General features: G+C 33.5%; 1 protein-coding gene and 1 long non-coding RNA gene across 5 annotated transcripts in view; one reads left to right on the top strand and one right to left on the bottom strand.

Annotated features, from left to right (window-relative positions):
* LOC111424784 (whirlin protein dyschronic) overlaps positions 1 to 15,801 on the top strand; it is a 71,044-nt gene that overhangs the window by 45,328 nt on the left and 9,915 nt on the right. The window lies entirely within an intron of this gene.
* On the bottom strand, positions 617 to 13,978 carry LOC111424785 (uncharacterized). The gene is made up of 2 exons (XR_002707647.2): positions 13,715 to 13,978; positions 617 to 1,365 (listed from the first exon to the last, which is right to left on the bottom strand). It is a non-coding gene; the product is annotated as an uncharacterized lncRNA (long non-coding RNA).

Below are 15,801 nucleotides of genomic sequence, written 5' to 3' on the forward strand. Positions count from 1 at the left end.
TGATTAAATATTTAATTAAAATTTATCGAACTAACTTTGAAATGAACAACCGAAAAGAGACTGGGATTAATTCTAAGTAAGAAACCTTATGCTGGTTGCAGATTAACATTTGTCGTCGTCTCAGCTCGGTAGAGAACTTTACTTTATTGCTCCTTAGTATTCATAACTTGTAACTTTAATGAACCCTCTTCAAAGAAGCCGCAAGGCAAGCGTTCTATCCGACGTGCCGGTAACAATTTTCTCGTAATCAGATTTTCCCCTCAACTTTATAAAGAGGATATTTTCTCGTGTGTTTCGTTACACTAATAAGAAACATTTCATAGAATATAAAATAAAGTGATAACCATGAACTAAACCTATAAATAATTTTGTCTCCTATTTAATGCATTTCTTCACAAAAATAATAAATCATTTTCTTCGCGCTTTCTCCTCAACTAGTTCAAATCAATCACTACATTTGAATAACTACTTCAATTAGAGTAACAAATGGGGCGCAATCTATTAACATGAGATGTAATAGACGTTCTATGTACTAATACTATCTAGATATTACGATTTCCTCAATTAAAATGATTCATATCACTATAAATCGTGAAATGAATTAAAAAAAAGAATGTTTAAGAATAATCGGCGTTTATTCCATTACGAAAAATATAAATCAATACAAGTAATAAAAACTATTCTAAGTCCAAGACATTTTTATCAACTTATAATCTTGTTAGCACCTAATAGAATTGAAGCAAAAAATAATAAAATGTTTTTAGTATTTATACTGGGTTAAAATATATCACAGTTTATATTGTAAAAGATAAACTACAACTTAAAATTAAACGAAGACGATTTTTTTTAACTTATCTAAGTTATTATTGGAAAAAATAATGTGATGTATCTTTGTGGTACGCGTAAAATATGGATAAAATAGTAACTAAAAAAATTATTTTAATAATACTCGCTCTTGAAGTTAGGTAACTTAAAATATTACGTTAACAAAACGAGTAAATAACATTTTTTTTTTAATTTAATTTTAAATTTATCTCTTAATCTAAACATTTTAAACTACAGGGAAATAAATGGAAATAAAATTGTAATAAAATCAGATTAACAATACGAAAAATAACACGCTTAGTTTTATATTAAAGTTTTTGTTGAATAGCTCTTCTTAAATCTTCAGTTTCTTTCGCCAAACTAGATGCACGCAATTTGTATTCTTCGGCGCGTAATTCTTCAAAACCGTAATCTTTCGGTGGTTCAATTGGGTAGGAGGTTCCACATCGACTTCCGGTACCGAATTTTGGTCTTGGAATTCGTACCCTTTTTACATCTACTAACCAAGCATCCATGATTCGTTCGATTTTCTTTAAAAACCTATAAAAAAAATTAAATAATTAATTTTTTAAATTTATAATAATCATTTTAAGAAGTATCATACAATCATACTACAATAAAATCTCGATATACCGGATTAATATGGGGAAGGGAGTGTCTGTTGTGCGTCTGAAGATGCACGGTTAAAGCCGAAACTTTCTAGTTCTAGGTCTATGTTAGTTCTAGTTTTAATGATGATTCAGTACTAGGTTGTTTTATGTTTTATTGAACTAACACTAGACCTAGAACTAGAAACATTCGGGTTTAGCAGTCTTAAGAGACGTGCGGCTAAACCCGAATATTACTAGTTCTAGATCTAGTGTTAGTTTTAGTTCTAGAAATAAAACTAGAACTAAGCCGCACGTCTCTTAAGACGGCTAAACCCGATTGTTTCTAGTTCTAGGCATAGTGTCTAGAACTAAAACTAACACTAGATCTAGAACTAGTAACATTCGGGTTTAGCCGCACGTCTCTTAAGACGGCTAATCCCGATTGTTTCTAGTTCTAGGCATAGTGTTAGTTCCAGTTTTCTTTCTAGAACTAAAACTAACACTAGATCTAGAACTAGTAACATTCGGGTTTAGCCGCACGTCTCTTAAGACGGCTAAACCCGATTGTTTCTAGTTCTAGATCTAGTGTTAGTTTTAGTTCTAGAAATAAAACTAGAACTAACTTAGTCTTAAGAGACGTGCGGCTAAACCCGAATGTTACTAGTTCTAGATCTAGTGTTAGTTTTAGTTCTAGAAATAAAACTGGAACTAACACTATGCCTAGAACTAGAAACAATCGGGATTAGCCGTCTTAAGAGACGTGCGGCTAAACCCGAATGTTACTAGTTCTAGATCTAGTGTTAGTTTTAGTTCTAGAAATAAAACTGGAACTAACACTATGCCTAGAACTAGAAACAATCGGGATTAGCCGTCTTAAGAGACGTGCGGCTAAACCCGAATGTTACTAGTTCTAGATCTAGTGTTAGTTTTAGTTCTAGAAATAAAACTGGAACTAACACTATGCCTAGAACTAGAAACAATCGGGTTTAGCCGTCTTAAGAGACGTGCGGCTAAACCCGAATGTTACTAGTTCTAGATCTAGTGTTAGTTTTAGTTCTAGAAATAAAACTGGAACTAACACTATGCCTAGAACTAGAAACAATCGGGATTAGCCGTCTTAAGAGACGTGCGGCTAAACCCGAATGTTACTAGTTCTAGATCTAGTGTTAGTTTTAGTTCTAGAAATAAAACTGGAACTAACACTATGCCTAGAACTAGAAACAATCGGGATTAGCCGTCTTAAGAGACGTGCGGCTAAACCCGAATGTTACTAGTTCTAGATCTAGTGTTAGTTTTAGTTCTAGAAATAAAACTGGAACTAACACTATGCCTAGAACTAGAAACAATCGGGTTTAGCCGTCTTAAGAGACGTGCGGCTAAACCCGACTGTTACTAGTTCTAGATCTAGTGTTAGTTCTAGTTTTAATTGTGATTAAGTACTAGGTTGCTGTATATTTTTATTGAACTAACTCTAGATCTAGAACTAGTAACATTCGGGTTTAGCCGCACGTCTCTTAAGACGGCTAAACCCAAATGTTACTAGTTCTAGATCTAGAGTTCGTTTTAGTTCTAGAACTAAAACTAGACTAACACTAGACCTAGAACTAGATACATTCGGGTTTAGCAGTCTTAAGAGACATGCTGCTAAACCCAAATGTTTCTAGTTCTAAGTCTAGTATCAGTTCTAGTTTTATTTCAATAAAAAATACACAAAAATTAAAACTAGAACTAACATTAGATCTAGAACTAGAAAGTTTCAGGTTTAACAGTACATCTTCAGACATGATAGGATTAGTATTAGTTCTAGTTTTAGATATATTACGTTTTAACAAAGTCCGTTATATCGAGGTTGTACTACATTTACATTTTAAAGTTACTTGTATTGACAATTCATGGTCATTATAAATGAGTTCCTCGAACAATACAAATTCGTGGAGATAAATTTCCTGGAATCCAACTCGGTGAAAATTTCCACTTTATCCAAGTTTCCGGAAATGGTGTCATAGAAGTTAAACGAAGTAATTTAATATGCGAATTTACTTCGCAACTATTATTTTCCTTTTCTGTTCGTTTTAATGTAACAAAAAAAGATATGGTAACAAAGAGAATGAAACAAAAATTGTAGAATCGCTACTCGCGGGTCATCATTCAGCATAAATTTACATAGAAATCAACCCCGGAGTGAGTGTGCGAATAAGGTTTTTTATGTGTTTTATGAATTCACAGATCTATATGTAAATTTTCGCCCAACTATTCCTTGTAATGCGTTTTTGGTTGTTTTATTTTTGAACTACTTAACCAACAGTAACAGTTCGCTTTTTACTTTACAACCACATTAAATCTTTAATTTCTTTTTGTTGATAATATAAAGACCCAACGGATTAAAGAAGCAAAATAAGCATTTAAAACTTAACCAAATCCTTCTTTTCTTATTCTATAACCACTTAAATCGTTACTTTTCCTTTTGGTTGTGTGAAGAAGCAAAGAAGGTCGAGATAATGAAGAATGTAAATATAACGAATGAGTACACTGGGCCATGAGACACACTGGGAACGTAAAGTATCTCATAAAACGTCTGTACCATTTATGCCAGGAGTCTGGTTGGAACAAAGTTTCGTACCTGTATGCGTGCCCGTCTGAATGTGTCTGTGTGCACTTGTGACCCCGTTTGAGCTATTTGCAGACGCGGAAGGCAAAACGCGAAGAAGAGAGAGACTATGTTGAGAACTCCGTGAAGTAGAAGAAGCATTTTCTTCCTCTAAACGACTATGACACTGACTCACCACGTTCATTGTGAAACGTGCCAGTGTTCGTTGGTTGGTTGGCACTACGTAGTACTTCCTGCATTAACTTTGCCGTTTTCCCACGTAGGAAACGTTTACACAATGCGAGTAACCATGTATAAATTAATCGTTTACATAAATAACTTACTAAATAAAAATAGCATTTTGTATGAACTTTCTCAAAAACTACTTCTTAAGTCAATTTTAAATATTAACATAACGGTCCAAACTTTTAACATCGTTTTAAATTTTAGTTCTTCTTGAATTTTAAATATTGACGGATTGTTTTTTACAATTTATGTAAATTTAAAAGTTGATTGTCGTTAACAGAATGGATCATCACGATTTAGTTTACTTTCACTTGTCCTGAAGAGCAAAGAGAAAGTGAGCAAATTTGATGTTAATTCAACGATTATGGTTAGATCGTGTTGAGTTCAATGACTGTAGAATCTAGGTAATCGATTAAAATCATTTTTTATGGTACACAAATTTCTATGTATACACAATGGTAATGTAAAATCTAGAGAAATTATTTCTGCAAACTGTTCTAGAAAACTGATACCTCTTCCTTTTCTCTCCTTGCAAGATTTTTATTGAATGCAGAGAAGGAGACTTCTTTATCTGACAGTGTGAGAGTTTTAATGAGACTCTATTATTGAAATAGTCTTCTAAGTAGATCCCATTTCTTGATTACCTTGTCAAGCAAGCACATCATAAACTATAACAATTTCTCTTCTCTCCATTTCATCCATCCAAAGAATGATGGTGATAGCCATAGGAGATAAAGTTTCTAGAATTAACCGTTCTTCCTAGGATTGACAAGATATTCTTCTGGTCTTCAGTTGAACATTACGTCTTCTACGTCTTCTAATGTTTATCAACTATGTTTATAAGAATCCATTGTTGCCTTTCATTCCCCAGTTAATTTCTCATTTATGTTCAACTTTGCACTAACAGTAAATTATTTCTTTAATTATGTTAATATAATTCGATTTTAATTTTCCAGTAAAATTAATAATCCGCACAAAACATCTCCGTAACGATATCATCAATCTAATTAGTCTGTCCTGATCTGATGATACCATAGAAAAGTAACGGGCTGAGTTCGACGAACACACAAATATCGACGTGCCAAAGAGAGAAGAACCAGATCGGTCGCCGTTCGGTTCGGAATTTTTCCTTCGTCCTGAACGTACATACTAACTCGGTCGGCGGTCGAATCGTTTTACTCGTGTCCTCTATCCGGGAAATCGTCTCTTTCTGTCCAGATTGCTACGTTTGGCCGACCGAGAGCCATCAGATCCCGGCGGAAATATAAAACGGATTAACCGACCGACCAACTGTGGTAAGATCAAAAAAAAAGTAGATAAGTACCCGGGGCAGACGTTGCAATAGTTGTCGTTCGACATCCAAGGCACTTTATGCCGGGCAAAGGCCTAATTGGAACCTTCCAGATAATTCAACGACAATCTCAAATCCTTGTGTAAGAACGAGAAAGTTTTCCAATGATATTTCGAAATTAAATTAAGGGAATCTTTTTTTAAATTTATTTTGTATCCAATTAAAATTTAATGAAATTAATTGAAGAAAATCGTTAACATTTATCGTAATTTCTTATTAACTGTCCAGATTCGATCAATCTATAGAGAAGCACAACAAAAAAAGTAAATATATAGGGTGTTTCATAATATAAATTCCAGTCCAATAAATTGAAAAAAAGTTTCTATCAACTTACCCTCTAAAATGCACCATTTTCGAGATATAGGGTGTTGAAATTTAATAAAAAATCGTTTTTTGCGAATATCTCCAAACTAAGGAGCTCCCTCATGCATAAAATACATGTTTTGTCTTACTTGAAGCGGTACATCTTCCAGCAGTACTTCTTCCAGAAATTGTCGATTAATTTGTTCGGCAAAAAATGTGGGCCTATCAAATGATCACCGACGACGGCAGCCCAAACATTTACAGAAAATTGTTGTTAATGATGGCTTTTTGCAATTTCATGTGGTTTTTCTTCTGCCGGTAAAAATTGAAAATACCATCCTTCGAGAAAGATGCTTCATGGCTAAACAGAACTTCGGCTCCAAACACAGGATTTCCAAATTCTCCAACTCTTGAGCTATTTTGTCTTGCATCCATGTATAAAAAGCCAATCTTGATGGAAAATCTTTTAGAAATAAGGCTTGTACTCTTTCTGGATACAAAAGTTGCCTTTTAAAAATTCGCCAAACTGTTGAATGAGATAGGTTTAAGTTGTGAACAATTTTTCTGGTACTTGTGGTCAGATTTTCATCAATTTTCTGGATGATGTTGTAGACTGAATTTGCAGCAATCTGCATTATCTACACAAACAAAGCGCTTGTAACCATAGAAAAATTTGTGTGTAACGTCAAACTCAGAGGTGGAAGTAAACGTCACATTTTTGTTTTGTCGTTTAGTGTGATAATTGGTGATAACCCCGTTGTATAAGCAAATTTTCTTCCTTACGTTCTTTTGGCTTAGTGTTTTATATCCTTTAGTTAAGTATTTAAATAAGTTAGGGCCACTTTTACCACATCTTGATAAGTGTATCCGATAGATAAATTGGCGCTCTCGGCTAATGAGAGCGAAATTAAAAAAATTATGAATATTATCTTGGAAACACTTTAAATTAATATTTTCTCCTATTTATTTGGAAAATGCGCTTGACCTCTTCAAAATAAAGTAATGGTATAAACCGGTATAGAAATACCTATATTTAAATTTCGCGCTTTAACCTAATTAGTTCCCTCACAATCCCCTTGGGAGCGCTTGTACCAAAAAATAGTGGGGAGATGACCTTCTATATACATAATATATATAAATTTTTCTATGACTACAAGTTTACTTTTTGCAGGTACAAACTAATTGTTGTTTTGACAGGAGGTAGCTTTTGTTATAAAATTTAAAACCTACTTGTTAAAAATAAATTATACAATTTTTTACACAAACGCTGAAATTTGAAAACACAATTTTTGTAGCATTTTTTCATTATTTTTTATTTTGCAATTATGAAGTTAACGCTTGCTTTTGTTACTTGTTCTAAAGTTTACTTAAATTTTGTTTAATTGTGAAAAAACCGTGACCATGTTTTTCAACATAAAAGTTAATTTTTCTAGAAAACTGTCAACTTTAGAGCTCATGACCAACAGTACCTTTTTTGTGTAGAAAACATTAACGGTTCAAATGGGAGTCTCAAAACCGTAATTTTTCCAGTGGCGTAGAAGTTGGGGTAAAAAACAACCACTTCAAAATCTTCAAAACATTTTTTTAAATTTTTGGACAAACTATCACATCCTAAAGTCCTGCGCATATATTATGAAACACCCTGTATACTAACGTTACATTAGTAAGCTTTTAATAGGTGACAACAATAAGTTATAATTTATATTGTGCCGGGTTTAACGCCAACATGTCTCTAAAAGTTAAAGCCGCTACTCCTTTTATCCGTTTTGTTTGTTGTGGTCGAGGTTGGTTCGCGTTTGCGCTTCATACCCGCAATGAAGCTTACAGAGACGAAGAAGTAGAGAGTCGAGAATTAATAAGTGCGTTTCCCACCATATAATAATGAGGTGAGACCACGACGACGCGAAGCTCCCAAGCGTCGTCGTCCTCATCCTCGTGAGCATTGTGTCCAGATCGACGAAGATAGAAAGAGAAGAAGAGGAGAGAAGAAGAAAGAGGTGGAGTACAAGATGAGATTTACATCGTTCGTGAGGAGAAGATGCCGCCAAGATAAAGGAGAAGATCTCGACGCTAAAACGGCGCCGCCGCGAGTGGACGCGGACGCCCAACGATGGGGACTCTAACGATGAAAAACTACATGGGAACGCGACTTTAACGAACCGCACCGCGGTGGTAACAGTGCATTATAAACAGTATCTTCAGGTTTTACGTTCGAAATGGTCGGTGAAGTGTGTACTATAGATATAATATAAAAAAGAGGCGGACAACTCGCAGCTGGTTGGTACATTTTAACGGTGTCGTTCTCACGTAAAAATATCTTTTACATTGTTGCAATTACATTGTTGTGGTTCATAAAGTAAACGTTGCGAGAGCCATAATGGTCAGCGTAATAAAATTTGTTCGTTAAAAAAAAGTTCTTCTCATTATTATTTTTTTTAAAGAACCATCTGGTGTTCAAGGTTTTTTCATCTAGATCTTAAAGATTAATGTTGTCTACATTGTTGTGTAATATATTTTTTTTCGGTTTAATGAACCTTTTTTTAACATTTTATTATAAATAATAAAATTAATTCTTAACTATGATACAACAAAGTGCTTAAACTTGATGGTTAGTACTAAAACGAGAAAACGACACGGTAAACCGTAATAGATCATAATTTCATGGCACGTTAAGTGTACACTAACGTCCTCGTCTTTGTTGTCATTGAAACGTACCACGCGTGCAAAATTATTAGCGACCGAGGTTTTAACGTCGCGTGAATTGAAATTTTCATTACAACCGAAGGATGGTAAGATAATACCGCGGTGGGCGACGAGGCACTCTTCTCGAAGCGCGCCCATTTAGTCGCGAGCTTGACCTAAATCCCTATTCTCTCATCGTTCTTTCCCGACATGGTAGTAGAAGGAAGTCGAGAGATTTAAAAGAGATGAAAAGAGGTCGATGTAGTCGGGAGAACTAGAAGACGAGACAACTCGGAACCACAACTCGTACACTTAGACGACATCAACTCGTCTGGCTGCTAGTTTGGAGGAAGAACCTGAAGACCAGGTGCTGTGGGGCCTAAAGAAAGTAGAACGGAGTGTGGTTCTGGTTCTTGTGGGTTGTTCCTTCTGTTAAAGTGGACGGTGTGAAGAACAACGCTGTGTATCTGGCTCTTTTTTCTCGTTCTTGTTGAGGTACCGTTAGGGCCGCGCGACCTTTCTTGTCTGTGTCAGTTTGACCCTCGACCTTCGACTTGTATTTCAAGAGTTCAATAACAACCGGTTCGGAGTTTTAATGAAAAATGAATTGAAACGTTCAATCTTCAAGACGAAGAGAATTCAATAACTTGTTGTTTACGTAAAACAACTTAAGAAACTTTTAGAGATAAAATTACTTTTTGAAAATCTCACTGGTATTGATAAAATTGACACGATCGTAATTTTGACCAAGTTCAGAATTTTAAAAGAAACAGCATATTCATGTGCAGCAGTTATTTTTTAGTCAGTATTTCCAATATTGCTCAACAAATAGCTAATAAATGACTTTAAACTACAAACTCTGCCCTACTATAACTATAAAGTTAAATTCATCCCTCTTTCTAATTCACCCTCTATGAATAATTTATTAACTCTTCATGAGAGTAAGCCTTTTTGAAGTGTAGATCGTTTAATTTGAAAAAAAAATCGTTTAACTAAGTATAATAATTATTTTTAGATTTAACATATTTTTAATTTTCAATCTAGTTTATTTATTTACAATAATCCGATCCAACATTTATATACAATTAAAACAGTTTAATTGGCAATTAAAACGTACAATCGTCTCGAGACCAACATAACGGTATCAGTCACCGCGTCGTCTCCAAGATTCTTGTAGTTCCTTCTTACTTTAAAGAAGTATATAAAACGGGCTAACCTCTTGGTATACGGTTAAGTTGATGTTATTGTTGACAGAGAAGAAGTAGTTGTCACACTGTTTACCGCTTCGCTATGACGGTCATAGTAAATAGGGAAAATGTCATCGTTACAGTCATAATAGACGTCCAGCGTGCCCATTTAAACCGCACGAAAAAATATACGAAAAAAAGTACAGGTAACGTTCTGTGTCGGTTTAGTAGAGCGTGTCGATTTAAGAGGAAGTCGTGTTTCTGTATACGGGAAGTTTAAAGTTATGTTGATGCAAAAAATTAATTTATGTAATAATAATTGATTCGGATTGATTCAAATTGATTAATAAAAAATGGGAAATAGAACACCAATTTCTACAATAAATTAATAAAAATGTATTAATCGACAACTTTCAGTTTTGATTAAGTTGGTAAACAAATGTTGTGGTGAATTTAATATGGATAAGAGAAACTGAGTTTGATTTAAACCGCAATAACTTTCTTTGTATGCCTCATTGTTCGTGATACTATCAAGTACCACCAAGTATAAATAATAAGAGCAATTTAATATTATTGTTGTAATTTTCTTGATTTCAAAATTGTTTTATCCCATTTAAGAGTACTTCACGGCAAAGAAAAAAGTTTTAAAAAGAAAGTATGTTGATGACTGTAATTTTTTCTTTTGAGTTAACATTACAAATCGTCGGAGAGGTAATTTCCATTCAAAAGAATAAAAAGAAAAAAATATGAAAAGATTTGTCATTTAAACTCGACTTTCAACCGATTAACTTTCATTCTCGCCATAATACTAAAACGATTAATGTTTTTTTTTTCTTTTTCGTTAATATTTCCCGGTTTTAAGTTGTTATGTGGCATTAACAAATATAAAATTATTAAGTTATTATGAAGAAATTTTGAGGTTTACTCCAACCTTGATTTGTTAAGAAAAAAAATATTAGTTATTCGAAAGTGTTCCAATTTATACCAAATAAGACAAAAATGAGTCATAATTAGTTTCTTTATCCTCATTTATGTTATAAGTTTAATTACATTTTTGAATTGATATTAAAGGAACTCGAACTTGATTGATATGCGATAATAGGAAATATCTTATGACTAATATTTTGTTGAGAAGTCATTGAATGTGTGGTAATACTTAGAATATAGGATCTAAAATGAGTCATTTTGAGCGTTATGTAATTAAAAAATTAATTACTCGGTAAAAGATTAGTTTGTGTAAGCTAACTAATTCATTTCGAGAACAACCTTGATGAATATGTACTGAAATAATGTATTTTGTATGTGTTTCATCAACTTTTTCAACATTCAAGCAGATACAATTTGTTGCAGAAAACAATTTTTGTTTTATATTTGTCTGGCTTCAAATCCTCAAAGAAACTTTTGCAATGAAAACATCCCACAGATTTTTATGAATGCTAAGGAGAGTTCTTTCGTTCTTATTTTTTTGAGTAGTCTCGTCTTTAAAGAGAACATCCATTTTGTAAATAATGAAGATTATGTGATGGTGTTGTAATGGTTAACGGGATTTCAGTAATTAGGTGAATCCATTCATCCACTATAACTAATATTAGATCAAGAACTAGAATCATTCGGGTTTAGCCAAACGTCTCTTAAGACGGGTAAACCCAAATGTTTCTAGTTCTAGGTCTCATGATAGTTCTAGTGACAGTGCAAGTGTAAAACTAGAACTAACACTATACCTAGAACTAGAATCATTCGGGTTTAGCCGTCTTTAGAGACGTGTGGCTAAACAAAATGATTCTAGTTGTAGGTATAGTGTTAGTTCTACATAGTAACAGGGCTGGTGTAAAACTAGAAGTAACACTAGACCTAGAATTAGAAACATTCGGGTTTAGCCGTCTTTAGAGACGTACGGCTAAACCCAAATGTTTCTAGTTCTAGGTCTCATGATAGTTCTAGTGACAGTGCAAGTGTAAAACTAGAACTAACACTATACCTAGAACTAGAATCATTCGGGTTTAGCCGTCTTTAGAGACGTACGGCTAAACCCAAATGTTTCTAGTTCTAGGTCTAATGTTAGTTCTAGTGATAGTGCAAGTGTAAAACTAGAACTAACACTATACCTAGAACTAGAATCATTCGGGTTTAGCCGTCTTTAGAGACGTGCGGCTAAACGCAAATGATTCTAGTTCTAGGTATAGTGTTAGTTCTACATAGTAACAGAGCTGGTGTAAAACTAGAAGTAACACTAGACCTAGAACTAGAAACATTCGGGTTTAGCCGTCTTTAGAGACGTACGGCTAAACCCAAATGTTTCTAGTTCTAGGTCTAATGTTAGTTCTAGTGACAGTGCAAGTGTAAAACTAGAACTAACACTATACCTAGAACTAGAATCATTCGGGTTTAGCCGTCTTTAGAGACGTACGGCTAAACCCAAATGTTTCTAGTTTTAGGTCTCATGATAGTTCTAGTGACAGTGCAAGTGTAAAACTAGAACTAACACTATACCTAGAACTAGAATCATTCGGGTTTAGCCGTCTTTAGAGACGTGCGGCTAAACACAAATGATTCTAGTTCTAGGTATAATGTTAGTTCTACATAGTAACAGAGCTGGTGTAAAACTAGAAGTAACACTAGACCTAGAACTAGAAACATTCGGGTTTAGCCGTCTTTAGAGACGTACGGCTAAACCCGAATGTTTCTAGTTCTAGGTCTAGTGTTACTTCTAGTTTTACACCAGCTCTCATAATAGTTCTAGTGACAGTGCAAGTGTAAAACTAGAACTAACACTATACCTAGAACTAGAATCATTCGGGTTTAGCCGTCTTTAGAGACGTGCGGCTAAACCCAAATGATTCTAGTTCTAAGTATAGTGTTAGTTCTACATAGTAACAGAGCTGGTGTAAAACTAGAAGTAACACTAGACCTAGAACTAGAAACATTCGGGTTTAGCCGTCTTTAGAGACGTACGGCTAAACCCAAGTGTTTCTAGTTCTAGGTCTCATGATAGTTCTAGTGACAGTGCAAGTGTAAAACTAGAACTAACACTATACCTAGAACTAGAATCATTCGGGTTTAGCCGTCTTTAGAGACGTGCGGCGTACTATTAAGCTATGCTACATTTTATATGGGACAGTGCAAATGCATAGTAGTTTCGTAACTATGGTTACTGCATTCATATATTGCGAGTTATATGAAATTTTCGGTATACTGTTGTTTAAAAAGAAATTATTAAGATCTTATGAAGAGGATAGCCGAATCTCGACCTCGATTCATTATAAGGAAATTTGAAACACAAGGATTTTTTAATACTTTATCATCTATCAATACGCCATATAAAAATTACAGTTAGTTGAGTGTAGACCACTCTATCCGTCAATCGATCGACTTAATAAAATCTTTATTAAAAAATCTGTTCATCATAATATCTTAAAATTGAGTACAGATTCAACCTCAAATATTCTTTTATAACTTCAATAAGTTTCATTTCTCAATTCTGAACCATTCTGGCAAAAAAAAAAATTTTTCTTTAACCTCACTTTCCCCAAAATCTGCTTTTATAACATTTTCTATAAAAAGATTTATTCACTTTGCCATAACTTGCTATAACTTAATTTCAAGTATAGCTTTGAAGTAATAACTTCAAAAATTATATTACTCAATTTCGAAGTATTTGGGAGAAAATTAAATTTTCGTTAATCTCATTTACTACAAATGTGTTAAGTTCAAAAATTGTGTTAATTACATTTATTTTTTTTTAAACCTTTATGATAAAGTTTTTATTAATACATCTTTTCCCTTAAAAAAGTAAAATTTTAAAACAGTTTCAACTCAATTGCATAAGATCATCGCTTACCCATTCATGTATACAAGTTTTACTACTTTACTCATACACAACCAAACCTGATAATGTAATACACCACACGTAACCGTTCTCTATATAAGCTATAATTCAACTTACCGCAACACAAATCCAAAATATGATTTTTTCAGAATTTTCTCCTTTTGAATCGGATCTGCGAATTTTTTGCAAGATTATTTTTGCTTTTTCTTGTATTTTATAACCAGTTGGTTGTTTGTTTCAAAGTCGAGTATCACGCGAGACGAATTTTAAAATTTATAACCCGCTCAACTTGTGCAAAGTCGTGAAAGCAACTGAGCACACCACACTCATTCCACTTTGTTTTGTTACATGCTCGCCTATAGGACCAGGTAAGTGAGATAAACTCGGATCAAAAGTGAAGAGTGCGAGTGGGTTCGATGTATTTTAGTTGAGTTCTTATACCTGTGGGGAATATTATGACGTCATCCTGCGGTTACCATATAACATAGGAGGATAGAATCAAGAGTTTTATTAGTACTATTTATTATTTATATAAATAGATTTTACAATTGGTAGAATAGTTAGGTGTAGAAATTAAACAATACAACAAATAAGTATAGTTAGTTTAAGATGTTATAGAAATTATTTTTTTTGTTGAAAGGGTGGTTCAACAAGAAATTTTAAATTTTGGGGTTACCACACAATAATATAAGAAACCAATTGAAAGGTTTAATACAAAAAAAGATCCACGGTGAAAGTATCCCCATAAAGAATGCAATGATAAATGTTAACAACTAACCAAACAAGTTCTCCTAACAGATAGAAATTCACTTTAAAACTACATAGACCAGATGTATTCCATGACATCTGGATATATGAAACGTGTGCCAGAAGAATAACAATAAATCGTGCACTTTCCACGAATTCAATGATTTAAAAGCCCCATTGAAATTTTCTGCCATGAAGTTTTTGCATGGTAACTAGCTCAAAAAGAGGTTTTCTCTCCTACATAGGAAATTCGTATTCGTTCGACGACTGCTAATTGCCCAAGACAATGGAGCGTTGTTTAAATTTATAAATAGACGGTGTAGGTGAGATTTTTTCCAAGTGGATGGGTTGTTCAAAAAAGAAACGAGAAAAGGAAACAATTTAGATTTGGTTTATCTAACATTTAAATGGAAAATTAAAATTTTTTGATTTAAAAGTTGTGCCCAGTTCGGAGAAAGTTTTTGACACTCTAGAAGTTATCTAAAAACGTTTTTTTGTGTGTCTCATTATGCTAAATTAAGCGTGCAGTCAAATCCGGTACAGTTTCATCTGTCGAAAGTGAGAGATCATGATATTAAATTTCGTGTTTCACTCTCTCTTTGCTTTCGCATATTCACGGATATTTATACAAATCCTTTTAGCAATCGCGTAAATAAAAATGAAAGTAAATAATACATATCATTAATTTATGAATAAAAATAACATTGACGTTATTGGATTATCGTTATCGAAGGCGTAAATATAGAGAGATACGTAACAAAGAAAACAAGACGGTTTTTAGAAACAATTTATTTTAGTAAACAAATCAAGATTACTAATTAGGATCATTAAGAAAATCGTTTTAAAAATTTTTGTGTTAAACAATAATAATTAGAAAAAATTTTCCATTATGATTTTGGTACAAAATTATCTTCCACTTGCAACTAGTTCCAAGTTAACTTCCTTGTGTACTAGAATTGAATTAATTAGCAGGAGTTGCAAAATTTTTGTTATGACAAGTTAATGTCTAATAAATGTAGAGATTGTGGCATACATGGTTGCAGGTCAAACCAAAATATCATTTTGCTTGAATGTTGTGTTAAAAGTTTAACATGGCAATAGATTCTCAAGCAAAAAGAATCTACCTGGGTCTTGTTGCTGCGTTTTCTTTTTGTTAGTTTTTGCTGTTTCCCAGTTCGGTGAAGAAGGAGGATTGTACTACCAATTTAAAGTCTGGCGACCATTGTGACGTCATTTTACCAAAACCTTAGACAAGATTGATCATATCAGGACCAATCTGACCTTTTCTTTTGATGCAGTTACATTGGAAGTTCCCCAAAACTACAGTTATCCGATTCTATTGCTTGCACATATAAATAAAATATTTATGATTTTGATGATTGCAACAAATTTTTGAATGTTTTGAGTACTCCAGCTGTGTGAAGTCCTTTAAGAATGTGATGTTTTCGTGCATCGTT

This window comes from Onthophagus taurus, chromosome 6 (assembly GCF_036711975.1).
Source record: "Onthophagus taurus isolate NC chromosome 6, IU_Otau_3.0, whole genome shotgun sequence".
Taxonomy (NCBI): Eukaryota; Metazoa; Arthropoda; class Insecta; order Coleoptera; family Scarabaeidae; genus Onthophagus; species Onthophagus taurus.